The sequence below is a fragment of the Tasmannia lanceolata genome, unplaced genomic scaffold, assembly GCF_043159265.1.
Source record: "Tasmannia lanceolata isolate RefF3 unplaced genomic scaffold, GAP_Taslan_0.1 ptg000018l, whole genome shotgun sequence".
Classification (NCBI taxonomy): domain Eukaryota; kingdom Viridiplantae; phylum Streptophyta; class Magnoliopsida; order Canellales; family Winteraceae; genus Tasmannia; species Tasmannia lanceolata.
The window spans coordinates 59,643,997-59,657,435 of NW_027518695.1; the positions used below are offsets into that span (position 1 = coordinate 59,643,997).

The window sequence follows — 13,439 nt, forward strand, 5'->3', positions numbered from 1 at the left end:
ATCCCAAATTAGGGCTCTTGGATTTTATTAATCATATGAATAGATTTCAATCCATTATTTATTTTAAAGAATAGTAAACCTCAATTTCTCTCTCTCTCTTTTCATTTCCTCATTTTCTCTCTTTCAAAACAAAACGAAGGAAACAGTTAATTTTACTGGAATTCCAGGCTCATAAAGAGATTTTTTTTTCAGGTTCTTTAATTTTTCATTATATCTCAAAATTTCTTGTCTTAGTCTTGCCATAGAGTAGATTATGACTTGTTTAAGACAAAAGGAACCCTAACCAGGATGAATTTACCTTACATGCTTCATTGAATTTATGCTCTGTTTTGAACTCTATGGTATCATTCATATTAATTGATCTTGTAGCAACTCTTCAAATCTTCTTTCTTTTTATTTAGCATTGGTTTGCTTTAAATGTTATTTGATTGATGATTTCATTTGCAATTGATTACATTCCCTAAACTTCTGTTAGAACTGAGCATCAAAACTATGTTAATTTTTCATCTTGAATCTACCCCTCACACACACACACACACACATTTTATTGGAATTTCAAGTTCATAAAGAAAGTGCACCTATCCATGAAAAATGAAAACAATAAGACAAAGCAAAAATCCAATGACTTTCTTCTCCAACCCAAACATTAACTGATTTTCTCATTAAATCTCAAATTATTTACTAATATCTCAGCCCCTTTTCTTCTTATTTTTTGTAACAGTACACAAAAATGGTTTAAAGCCCATTATGTTGCATGTGCTCAATTTTTTCTAATTTTCTTTTTTTTTATTTCTTATTTTCTAAGAAAATAGATACACTTCAATCACCACACGTTTGGGTTATATTTCTTACTTCTAATTAAGTTAGTTTCACTAATGCATAAGTATTTTAAGATTAGGAGGTGCTAAATCAGTCACCAAAGACAACCTCCATCTGCTAATTTGTAGGGATATCATCAGACTTCGCTATTTGTTGATCCTGACAGATACAATTATCATTTATGCATTTTGGTTTTGTGTATATTCGAAGACTTTTTCATTTACACTTCTTTTACTCCAGTTTGATCTGACAACAGCTGTTGAATGTACCTAAGCGTTCATGCAGTAGAAACTTTTGAAATTCTTGATCAATAAAATGTGGGAGCCCCATTAGTGCACGTAAAATCTCAAGAGACAAGACAAGGACCACATACATGCCTAACATTCAAATTAGTAATGCTTAAGAACCTCAAAAGAGAATAAAAAATGAATGCATTGATAAAGATGCATACTTCTATTACTTACAGTCAGTAAACAGAAAATTCGAAACTCTCTATTCTTGTTTTTTAGCCTAGTATGGAACACCATGATGCTGGCAAACACATAAACTCAAAAAAATTGCAGTTCTAAAACAAAATTATGTTTTACATAGTTCAAAGGAGATTTAAATGCGGTATGTCTAGGTTGAGATATTTTAATCTAAAATCAAATTCGAAATTAGTTGATTTGATGCTAGTAGAATGCTCTTTGTTCTAGTTCTATGGATTAGGATGGAACAACATGATGCTGGAAAAAAATCTACTCCAAGAAATTTTAGATGCCCTTACAAAATTCTATCTTACAAGGTTCGAAGTAGGTTAAATGTTTTTCTTTTTTGTATGTTTGTGTTGAATTTTTCTTATCTAAAATCAAATCTGACATTAGATGATGATGCTAAAAGAGTGGTTCGTACATTCTTCGCCATTTATTTTCAAATTTACTTACCTAGTAGTCTACAATAAATTGTTACCTTTTTTGTAACAAAAAGAATCCAACTGGGATGAATTTACTGAGTACCCATCGCTGAATTTAAGCACTGTTCTGGCTGCTTTGGTTCTTATGGGATTTCCTTTTCTTTTCCTTTAGTGGCTTTTTCCCTTGGTGCAGTATTTGTTTTATTTTTCTCTGTTCTTCTTTTTCAATTAGTTTCAGTCTCTCAAGAAGAAAAGAACTGTCTGTATTAAGAATTTGATCAATGTGTGTAACTAAGATCTATGCACAGTTAACTTTAACAATGTCAAACAAGCCAGCATGGATTTTTATTGAACTTTCTATTCATTGGTCGTTACTTGTCATCATTTCTTTGTATCTTTTTTATTGGTGATTTAGTTTGCAAATAGTTACATTCCATATGCTTATAAGAAGATGGAGTGGTGTCTAAAGGTTTCTCTTTTGCATTTGTTACACCAACTTCTATTAGAACTTAGCATCAACATTTAATTAATTTTCCAACTTGCATGTACCTCTTTCTCTATCTCTCCCTTTTCCTCACACACGCACACACACACATTGATTTTTTTTGCTAAATAAGGAAAAATAAAAATACAGACACACAAACACACTGGCATATTGACTTCTTTTTTGTTAAATAAGAAATAGTTAAAAGCGCACACACACAAACATACATGTTAACTTAAAATGCTTTATTGGACCTTTCTTAGTTGCTACTTTTTACTGCCCTAAAGTTTCTCCAATTTATTTCAAAATCTCACCTACTCTTTTAGTTTAGGCCTACCAAATAAAGAATGATAAAGAAGTTGGAGGTTATATCCTAGCTTACCTTTAAAAAAAAAAAGAATGATCCCTACCTGTTTCCATATGTTTCCCCTTCTCCATGATTTTTGGATGGCTTTATCCATTCACCGAGGTTAGTCAAAAGTATCAGTTGGGACTAAAGAATAGTAAACCTCAATTTCTCTCTATCTCTTTAAATTTGAGTTTTCTAAAATTAATTTTCCGTTTCAGACGAGGTATTTAATTTTGATCCACTTATCCTTTTGGTTACTGATGATGTTTTATTTACAACGTAAATCGTTTTATCTTATTATATGTATGTGTCCTTTTGCAGATTTTCAATGATTTTGTTCTTTGGAAGACCTATTTCCTAGCAAGAATCTGGCAGAGGGTTTCAAGAGGGTTCAGGCCCTCCGAATTCTTTCTCAACAGGTAAAACGTGAAAGCCTTTGGAACTGCATCACGTTTGATCATGGTTTATTTGACATTCTTCATGCTATTAGCCAATAATGAGAACTACACAGCCGTAGCATATAGCTCTTATTAATTTTCAGTTAACTGGTATTTTTTACATTGTTAAGGACATCAATTCTGCTTCTCTGTTTGATATAGTTCACAATGCCTCTTAATGTTGTTTAGAACATTCGCAATGCCATGTCGCCCGCTGGTTTGTGGTATATGAATGATCCGTGTGAGCCGAATAATGTTTTCACAATTATTCTTCTCTTTCATTTTTCTTGACCCTCATAGTTCTTTCTACCAGAATATGTCAAGTTCATGAGGTTTAGGTTTGTGGTTAGTAAAAGTGGCACCGAAATGTCAGCCTTTTGAGAAAAAAAATAAAAAGTTTCCTTGTTTCATTACATATTTATTTCTTGAGTAATCCTCATACTAGAAGGTGATATGAATTTTGTTACTATTATAATGCTCGGATATATTCTTTAAGCTAAGAGCTCATCTGACAGACATCTGTTTCTATAACTGAATCTATTCACTCTGGTACTTCACATTCCTCCATTTATAGTTTATGATATAGTGTCTTCTAATATTATTTAGTTATATGTAGTTATTCTACTGCACTCTAGATGATTTTGTGCTTGCAATTACACTTTTTGAAAGCTATGTAACATGCTTGCTGTCATTTCCTATTTCTAACTGAAGTGTTATTGTCTTAGATGCTATACAGACTGTATTGTGTCTCCATTGTTGTTGGGAATCCCCCAAGGCCTTATCATATCGACATGGGTCATGGGAGTGATTTAACGTGGATGTAGTGTGACGCTGCATGCACTAGCTGTGCCAAGGTACTCTCTAATTGGCAGTTCAAGATTCTTATCAAATTCCAATTTCTTCATTTAATTAAAGTTCAGGTGGTCAAACTCGTAAACATTATTTTTTTTGTCCATCGGGACACCATGGTGTCTAATGGTGTCAATGATGAACCAGCACTCAATATGTGATATCACACTCTCTAAGATTTAATTCCACGATTGCTTTGTTGCAAGCATGATAATCTTTGATAGTGAGAAGAATGATGGCCACATTTGAACCAATTTATCAGCCTTATCCTTTTTTATAGGTCCCTGTGTACACTCTGGATATGCATGGTCTGTCTTGCTTGTTTTGTTAGGCATGTACAAGTATTGTTTACTTCGTCTCTCGCTTGTCTGAGTTGACAGGTAAAATGTAGACATGGTCTTCTTGCGATAATTGGTTTCAGAAAAAAAAAAAAAAAACATCACTCATACTCTAATGGAGACAATTTATGTAGGGACCACATCCTCTTTAAAGGCATACCAAAGGGAAAATAGTGACCGCGAGGGATTCTTTGAGTTCAAATTTCAAAGAAATCAGAATCATGGATATTGTCTCTTGTCAAGGCGACTATGCGATGGAATATTCAGATAATAGCTCCTCCATGGATCATTAAATGAAAGTTAATTCATGTATTAGTTTGCAATATTCATTTATAGGTGTGCATATGGTCAGCAAGGTCAAGTTTTAGTCTCTTCTGCAATGACTGATGCGATTATTGGACTTAGCGGACCAGCACATAGCTTCACTTCTTAGCTGGCAAGTCAATGTATCATCATCAATATGGGATACTTGGACTTAGCTTAGTTTCAATGTATATTTTGATGTGATATATAAGGGAGATGAATTGAATGAGCCTATTTCTTGACTCTTGCATTACATAAAACAAAACATATAATCTACCCAATGTGTCTCTTTTGTAAATATGGCCATTGATGTTTTTAATATTACTTGTGTTTCTTGTGATCATATAAATGTGCAATGCATGCATTTTTTCTACTATATGTTGTAGTTGTTTCCGTATCATTCATTTTGAAGATCACTCATTCTGAAAGCGTAATGTATGCCGTGTATTCTTGTATATATAATTTTTGCGGAGAATCAGCTAAGAACTTCATTCTTTTTAACTTTTTGTTTGGCAGGATATGTCACTTACCGTTGCTCCTAAAGAGGTTCAGTGCCTGCACAGCCATCCATCTCAAAGAGTCCAACATTCAACTGAAAATCACATGGAGTTCTGGAGTAATTGATGATGAGGATCGAGGAGATGATGAGGACATGATGAAGATGGTGTTATATAAATCATTAGATGATGAATATTTAACAATGCTGTATTTTGTCAAGTTCAGTTGAGGGAACAATATCGAGACTTTTGTTATTAATGAATTTTTGTAATTTTAAAAATATTCAATTAAAATAGTTAAGTTTTTATATATTTGTATATTTGGGGGAAAGTGGATGTTATAACTGCGGAAATTTTGATGTTATATATAATGTCTGTGAATGTACAGATCCACTAGGTCACAAAGAATGATATTTAATGGATTAAAAAGATAGGAAAGGATATCCCTACGGATTTATTGTTGAAATTCAGTAGGGAAAAGCACATTTTCCCTACGGCTTTTTTTTTTTTTTTTTGAAATTCTGTAGGGAAAAGAACATTTCCCTACTGATTATTTTGAAATTCCGTAGAGACAAGGCTGTCCCTACGGATTTTTTTTGGAAATTTTGTGGGGAAAAGCACAATTTTCCCTACGGATGTTTTTGAAATTCTGTAGGGAAATGTGATCTATGCCTACGGAAAAAGCCGTAGGGAAAAGTACAATTTACCTACAGTATTTATTAACTTCCGCAGGGAAAAGGCTTTCCCTACCCTCACCTAGCCTACGGAAGTTGTGCAAGCTAAAATTCGTAGGGAAAAACCATTGCCTACGGATTTTGGTACTTTTCCCTACGGATTTGTCCGGAAGTTTCAGGTATCATGGGCACAATGCATGCCTATAATTTGGATGGCTTAGCGGAGGATGATAGCTGGTCCTTATTTACACAATGAGCATTCACAGTGGGAAGCTCAGATGTACCTCCAACCTTAATAGCAATTGGTAAAGACATTGGAAAAAAGTGCAAAGGCTTGCCTTTGGCAATGGAAGCTCTGGGAGGTCTCTTACGCCCAAACACTAATGAGAACAGGTGGAAGAATATACTTAAAAGTGACATGTGGGAAATATCAGAGATGGAAAAGAATATTATTCCAATTCTAAAAGTTAGATATGATAACTTACCTGCATGTCTGAAACAATGCTTTGTGTACTGTTCTTTATATCCAAAGGATTATAAGTTTGAGAAGGACACTCTAATCCAGCTATGGATTGCAAAAGGATTTATCCAACCTGAAGGAAGGAAGTGATTGTAAGATATAGGTTCCAAGTATTTTGATGAATTGACGTGGAGGTCCTTTCAATATTATGCTGAAAAGTACGGATCATGTTACAAGATGCATGACTTGATTCATGACCTTGCACAATCCATTTCTGGCAATGAATATGTTAGAATGGAGGACATTAACTCCTGCAATACCCTTGCAAATGTTGCATTCCTCAGTGATGTGGCCCCACGATGACTTCTCACAAATTTTTGAGACCTTTCATGAATCGAAGAGATTGCACACATTTTTTTTATTGCTTTACAAACCACCACACTTATCTCTCAAGACCATCAGTTGTGGTAATCTCATGTCCCTGTCCAATGATTTGCTCAACCTCACATCCTTCAATCAATTGCATATTGCTGAGCGTCCACAACTGGAGTCATTGGAGAGGCTACCTGCTACGCTTACATCTCTCGATATTTTCAGTTGCGATAATCTCAAATCCCTTGATGAGGCATCACAAAACTTCACCGATTGGAAATTAAAAAGTGTCCTCAAATAAAGTCATTGCCAGAGGGGATGCTCAACAAGCTTACACACCTTGTAGTTGATAATATCGAGATCTTGCCCAACAACCTCACCTCCATCCAATATTTGAAAATTCATGACTGTCTGCAACTTGTGTCCTTACCAGGAGAACTGCTTCCTACCATGCTTATAAAACTCGCTATTCGCTCATGTCATAATCTCAAATCCCTTCCCAAGGGGATGCTGAAGAACCTCACCTCCCAACATCTCACACAGCACCCAAATATGGATAAATCACAAGCTGATTTAAAGGCAACTCTGCTGAAGGTACATTTATGTCTCTCCTCTTGGCCTTTAATAATTTTATGAATGGTTTTCACTCCATTATTTATTTTTAAAGAAAAGTAAACTTACACAGTCTCTGTATCTACTTTCACTTCCTCATTTTTTCACTTTCTTGTTCTTACAAAACAAAGGAAATAATTAATTTTACTTGAATTTCAGGTGCATAAAGAAAGGATACTTGTCCATGAAAAATGTAAAATATAAAACCAGCGAAAATTGCACCAATTTCTTCTCTGACCCAAAAATTACCAGATTTTCTCATTAAATCTAAAAAAAAAAATCATCTTAATCTTGCCTAATCTACCATTGATTATTACTCATTTGAGGAAAAGAGGAACCCTAATTTGGACCAATTTACATTGTATACTTCGTTGAATTTATGCTCTGTTTTGGATTCTATGGTTACTTCTTATGAGATTTGTTTTTTTGTTTTTTACCATTACGAGCTTTTTCCGTTGGTAGAGTGTTTGTTTTATTTTTTGTTGTTATCCTTTTTCAATAATTTCCAGCTTATCCTGAAAAAAGAAGAAAAATCTTTGTATAAATTACTTGAGAATTTGATCAATGTATGAAAGTAAGGTCTATGCACAGTTAACTTACAAAATTAAACCAGCCACCATGATTTTTATTGACCTTATTAATCACTGGCTGTTCCTTGTCATCATTTCTTGGTATATTTCATATATTTGATCATGTAGCTGAAATTTCAGACATTCAACTTCTCAATTCTTCTTCCTTTCTTAGTGTTGGTTTGCTTTAAATGGTATTTGACTTATGATTTCGTTTGCAACTGGTTACATTCTCTATACTCATAAGTCATAATAAGATGAAATGCTATGAGAGGTTTCTCTGTTGCATTTATTACACAAACTTCTGTTAGAACTCAGCATTGGTAATTTTCCATCTTGCATGCACCTCTCTCCCTTTCTCACACACACATTGCCCTTTTTTGCTAAATAAGCAATAGTAAAAACAGAGGCGCACACATGCATATTGACTTCTTTTCTTTCTGAATAAGTAAGAATTAAAAGCGTACACACATGTTGACTTAAAATGACCTCTCTCATTCTCACACAAACATTGCCTTTTTTGGCTAAATAATCAAGAGTTAAAAACACAGGCACACCCAGATATTGACTTCTTTTCTCTCTAAATAAGAGCTTAACATGCACACATGTTGACTTAAAATGCTTCTTTGATTCTTTCTTAGTTGCAATTTTTTACTAAACTCAAATTTCTCTATTTTATTACAAAGTCTCATATACTCTTTAGTTTAGCTCTACCAAATAATGAATGATTCCTACGTTTTACGTATGTTTCCACTTCTCCATCCCTTTTGAATACCTTTATCCATTCATTGAGATTATTCAAAATTCTTGCTACTTTGGACTAAATGTGATAAAATTAGGAAAAGCTTCTTCAACATCATGTTAGAAAAAATATACAGAATCAGAATCAATACGACAAGAGAGACAACAAGAAGTTAACCTTTTATCTATTCTCTGAAAGCATTTACAGCTGGAAGCCTATTTAAGAAATTATATTATGTTAGAATCAACGTGTTGTGTAGTTTCATATAAACTCTAACTCATTTTAGATAGTTTCAACATATTGAATATGTTTTCAAGCCTCTTGGTTGGAATCACTGCATTTCATATTGGGATCCATAATATGGTTCTATCTTGGGATTTCAGTCCAATGACTAATATGCTTGTGAAATCATGTGCCAAGGTGTTTTGAATTTTGCTTGAGCCTAAACTATCTGCCACCCCATCCAATAATAACCAAACTGATCATCTTGCAGAAGCTGAGGGAATTTTTTTTTATTTTTTTTATCATGGTTCTTCCATATTCAGCCTAGAAAAAAATTTCTTGAAGCAGAGACTACACAATTTTAATAAGAGAAGTTTTCCATCGTTCAAACCTTTAAATTCCCAAAATTTTTGTTCACGGATATGACTTTCTAGCTTACCCAACAAGGATATCATTGTGGCAATTTATTATTTTTGTATTGTTGGAATCAGAACCTTGGGTTCTAATTATCTAATTTTCCTTTTGGAAGGAAGACTATAACATGATCACTTCATATTCAAAAACAGAATTTATCTTCCACGACAACAGATAAAAATCAAGCTACATTGGAAGGGACTGATCGTCCCACTTTCCACATTTGTTCACTGATCTCAGCCCTTGTGTAGATACTTGAAAGTTTGCTTTATTTGATTCCCAAAATCATAGAAATTCATGCAGGAATTTAAAATAAAAATTCCCAAAATCATTAACTGCATTTTTTAGCTGCAAGAAAACATGTTCAATAAAATAGGTAATCAAGAACTGTTCCATTCAACCCTACGGGTGAAATATGTAAAATCTTGGCACAAGAAGCTTCTTCTAAAGTGTAAGCTATAATTGTCTAATCCTAGACCAATAGTGCTTTCTAAATAAACCCAAAACACTTTTCCTCTGTACTCTAAATTTCTAAAGTTTAGTAAGTAAGAGTTGTTTTGGCCTAAAAAATTCAAAAGAGAAAAGCAATTTCTAAACTCTTGAAACGATTAAATTTAGACTTCCTACTTCCGAAAAACAAACAACGATTGTTTCTCCTATTGCAAGTTACGAATCTCATCATACATACAGTACTTCCCAATTAAGTAAAAATCCCAATTTAGAAAGAACAGAGATTTTGTGCAAGTAGTTCGTAGACTATTAGCAACTTTAGGGCTTTGAGAACTAGTTTAGAAACTATTATGAGTCCCTCTAACTCAAAAGGAGATCAACATGAAGCCCTACTCAACCCAATTGCATTTATTATCTCCAAATTTTCTTTTTGGAATCTTTCAAACTGGAAAAGCTCATGATTGCCAGTTCATAAACTTATTAATTTGAGCATTTTTAAAAAATAATCAAAATTGGTTTTGGAAATTTAGCATACATCAAAGTAGATAGGAATGATGAGGAATGGAAAGTTTTAGTTGTTTGATGAGGATGGGAGTTATTACTGACATCAACAAGACAACATAATGTTTCATCAGTAAGGGTCGCTTCTGGATCCATGTTTCCAACCACACCTTTCTTCATAATTTGTATGGGAGTTTAAACAATTTCTTGGGACTGTTGAACTTTACGTTTGTATATCACTATCATACATCTTGTCATATAAAAGTTTTGTATTTCTTGAACTTGCTAAATCTTCGAATTGTGTAATTTGCATTTGAGTGTTACTTGATTATTTATTTATGTAATGTACTAAGTTTCTACATCCCATTGTTATAGATTAATATACCTCATTGAAGTGCTATCTTCAATTTCTATGTATGTTTGTGATTGGTGACTGTACTGGCTTAGTCTTCTCTATATTTTCAGGCTAGGAGCCTCATGTCTTAAGTAACCAACTTCTTGAATATGTTCGTAATTCTTGCAGCAAGGTATCGAAAACTTTATGGTAAGTCTTGTTCTAACTCGCTCCAAAAAATTCCATTATTTTGTCGGTAGAAAAAAAAAAAGAGAAAAGAAGGAAATCGACTCTGTGGACGGAATGAGATTCACAAGATTTTTTTTTACCTTGCTGAACACGTCCTCAGGGAGCGTTTGGATGACTGGAATGAGGAATCAAAATTAGCATCATATTTTGATTCCTATCCAAATTCGCCCGAAAATGAAATGAAAAATTAGAATAAAAAATTTAATTAGAAAAAATTAAATACAAATTTCATTCCAATTGGGCCGGGTTGAGAGTATAACCTCTTGGACAGGAAACAGATTCCAAGCATTCCCCTATTTAATTCCCCCTTAATGTCATTTTTGCCCCTTGGTTTTTTGTTCAGGTTTTTAAATCAAATGCCCGGCAGAATACGAATGGGGAGCCAATTCCAACCTTGATTCCTGCAATCCAAACAAGGTCCTCATTGGATTCAAATAAGTTTTTTGGAAGAAGTTTGGAAAGGAAAAATATTTCTAAAATTTCCTACTTTTGTACATGTGTAAAAAAGATAAAATAAACCAACCCTATTCAATTTTCAGTTAGAGGGACCTTAATATCCCTCTAAATTAACCATAATCATATAATTTCCTTCTAAATCATTGAAAGAAAAAATTTCCCATGAAAAAATTTCAGTTAAAAATGTTTTTCTTGGTACGGGACCATATCTAGGGATGATCTCCCCATACGCCATAAGATGAACGGTTTGGATCACTTGCCCTTGTGCCTTTTCTCACACGTGCAATTTGAGGCTCCATCGAAACAAACAGGCGGGAGATTTTCACCCCTCTTCGCGCTTCTTAAACCCCCCCTCTCTGTTCCAACGTCAAAACCCTAAAAATCCTCAATACTCCATGTTAGGGTTTCATCTCTACAAACCCTAATGGACATCCACAAAGGCTCATGGATTCTCGAATTCCTCCTTCGCCAACCAATCGAAGACTGGGTACTCAACAGACTCATCTCAATTCTCCCCACTTGCAGACAAGATCTCCGTCTAAAGAAAACAATACTCTTGAGAAGAATCTGTACATCGCTTTTGAAATGTTCAATCACAGAGAAAGTTCTCGATTCCTTGGAATCAATCGAATGGATCGACCGTGGAATCGGAATTAGGGTTTCGGAATCGATGAAGGCTGCATACTGCGCAGTGGCAGTGGAATGCGTAGCGAAGTTTTTCCGGGAGAATTGTGTTAATTCTGTTGAGAGAATTTGGAAAATTAGGGTTTTTGAGATGGAGGGTTTTGGTTTGGGTTCGGAATGGTTGAGGGAATCGAGGGATGAGATAATAGAGGCGATTGGGAATGAGAGTGTTCGTGATAATTTTTTGATGAAGGATACGCGAAAGGATGCTTTGGAATGTGTTTGGGTTTTTTTGGAGGAGGCTGTGGGAGAATTGGGTCCTTCTTTTTTGGAATTTGCGGCGGAAATGGTTTGTACTAAGGAGGAAAATGCTTGGATTTTGGATGGAAATGTTAGTGTAATTGAGTTAGGGGATGGTGTCTGTGGCATGGAATTGGATCCCCCTGTTGAACCAGCACAGATAGGTTGGTTGTCTGATGTTTAATTTTAGTTTTCTGAACTGGAATTGCTTTTTCTCAAGGATACTGATACTGGCACTACCATGTTTTACTAATTGCACAAACTCAGCTTGTCTTCTCTTCTTTAATTGGCTTCCAAGAGCTTTTTGGGAACTATAATAACCTTTTACATCTGTTTAAACAATAAAATTCAATATGAATTAGTGCAATTATAAAAACAATTAATGTTTTCTAACTTGAAATTGCTTTTTCTAAATCATCCTGTTTAATTATCATTTTGTGCTAGTTGGATATTCTGACTGTTACGTGCTTAATTGGCCATAAGGCCATAACACAAATAAACAAAGGAAAAGACAAAAAAAAGAAAGAGAGGGGGTAGATAGATTGATTCGAGACAACCGGACCTCCTAACGGTTCAATTCGAGAGGAACCATAACTCTCCTGGCAACCGGATCTCCTAACGGGTTCAATTCGAGAGGAACCATAACTCTCCTGAAACATAAGTTGCTGCTTTGGTTGCAAATTCTCTACATTTTCATTGAAATACAAGAACTTAAAATACTAGCACAAAAAGAGTGCCAAATCATCAACTCATTTACCCACTACCATGACACATAATCAAAACTAACACCCACGACCTTGACATAAATAACTATCTGATAACTACTTTGTAACTGAAGCATATACTCTATAACATTTATCGGTTACAAACTTGAATCAGTTCGCAACATGATTGATCTTCTTAGTGGGAAGATCAACCTCTGGACCCACTTCGAGTCAAGGTTCTATGCGTAGAAACACGGTTTTGAGTTTGGAATTATTCATTAATTCGGAAAATACTGCTTGCATGTTATTGATAAATAGAGAACCTACTTGACCACTTCCTCTATGACTTCTTTCCAAAAAAATCTAGATAACCCTTATCTCTAAGACTCCTATCCATACCAAACAACTAGGCAGAGATTTCCACAAGCTATTAAAAATATAAATTAATTTATTCTACTCTAAGTGGGACCGTCTAGGCACACAACAGTTATTTGTTTTTGTTATTTTTTTGTCCTGGCAAGTTTTCTTATCAATCTTCATTTTGAAATAAAAAATTAAGCAATTGCATGATTGTAACTTATGAGTGTGACTAAGGTAATTTTATATTCTTTATGTTTTGGTGCTAATACACTATGCTTGTTTGTTATTTTATCTTTCTGAATTCCACAATCAATCTGAGAAAGTTTTCTTTTGACGTACATTTTCTAGATAAATGTAAAGGGAGTTCACAGCCTAGAGAGAAAGATGTACCCATTGAAGAAATAACTTCTACTGAGGAAAGAGAGAAG

At 34.3% G+C, this 13,439-nt stretch overlaps 1 protein-coding gene across 4 annotated transcripts in view; it reads left to right on the plus strand.

The window, feature by feature from the left end:
* The window catches only part of LOC143850736 (putative disease resistance protein RGA3), a 57,501-nt gene that overhangs the window by 4,122 nt on the left and 39,940 nt on the right, over positions 1–13,439 (plus strand). For 2 of the 4 annotated variants that reach the window (XM_077359971.1, XM_077359972.1), the window contains exon 2: positions 2,866–2,963. The gene's annotated coding sequence lies outside the window, so the exon portion shown is untranslated. Of the gene's footprint in view, positions 1–2,865; positions 2,964–3,706; positions 3,836–4,987; positions 5,279–13,439 lie in introns of those variants that run through there. The other 2 variants (XM_077359974.1, XM_077359973.1) reach the window with 2 other exon arrangements.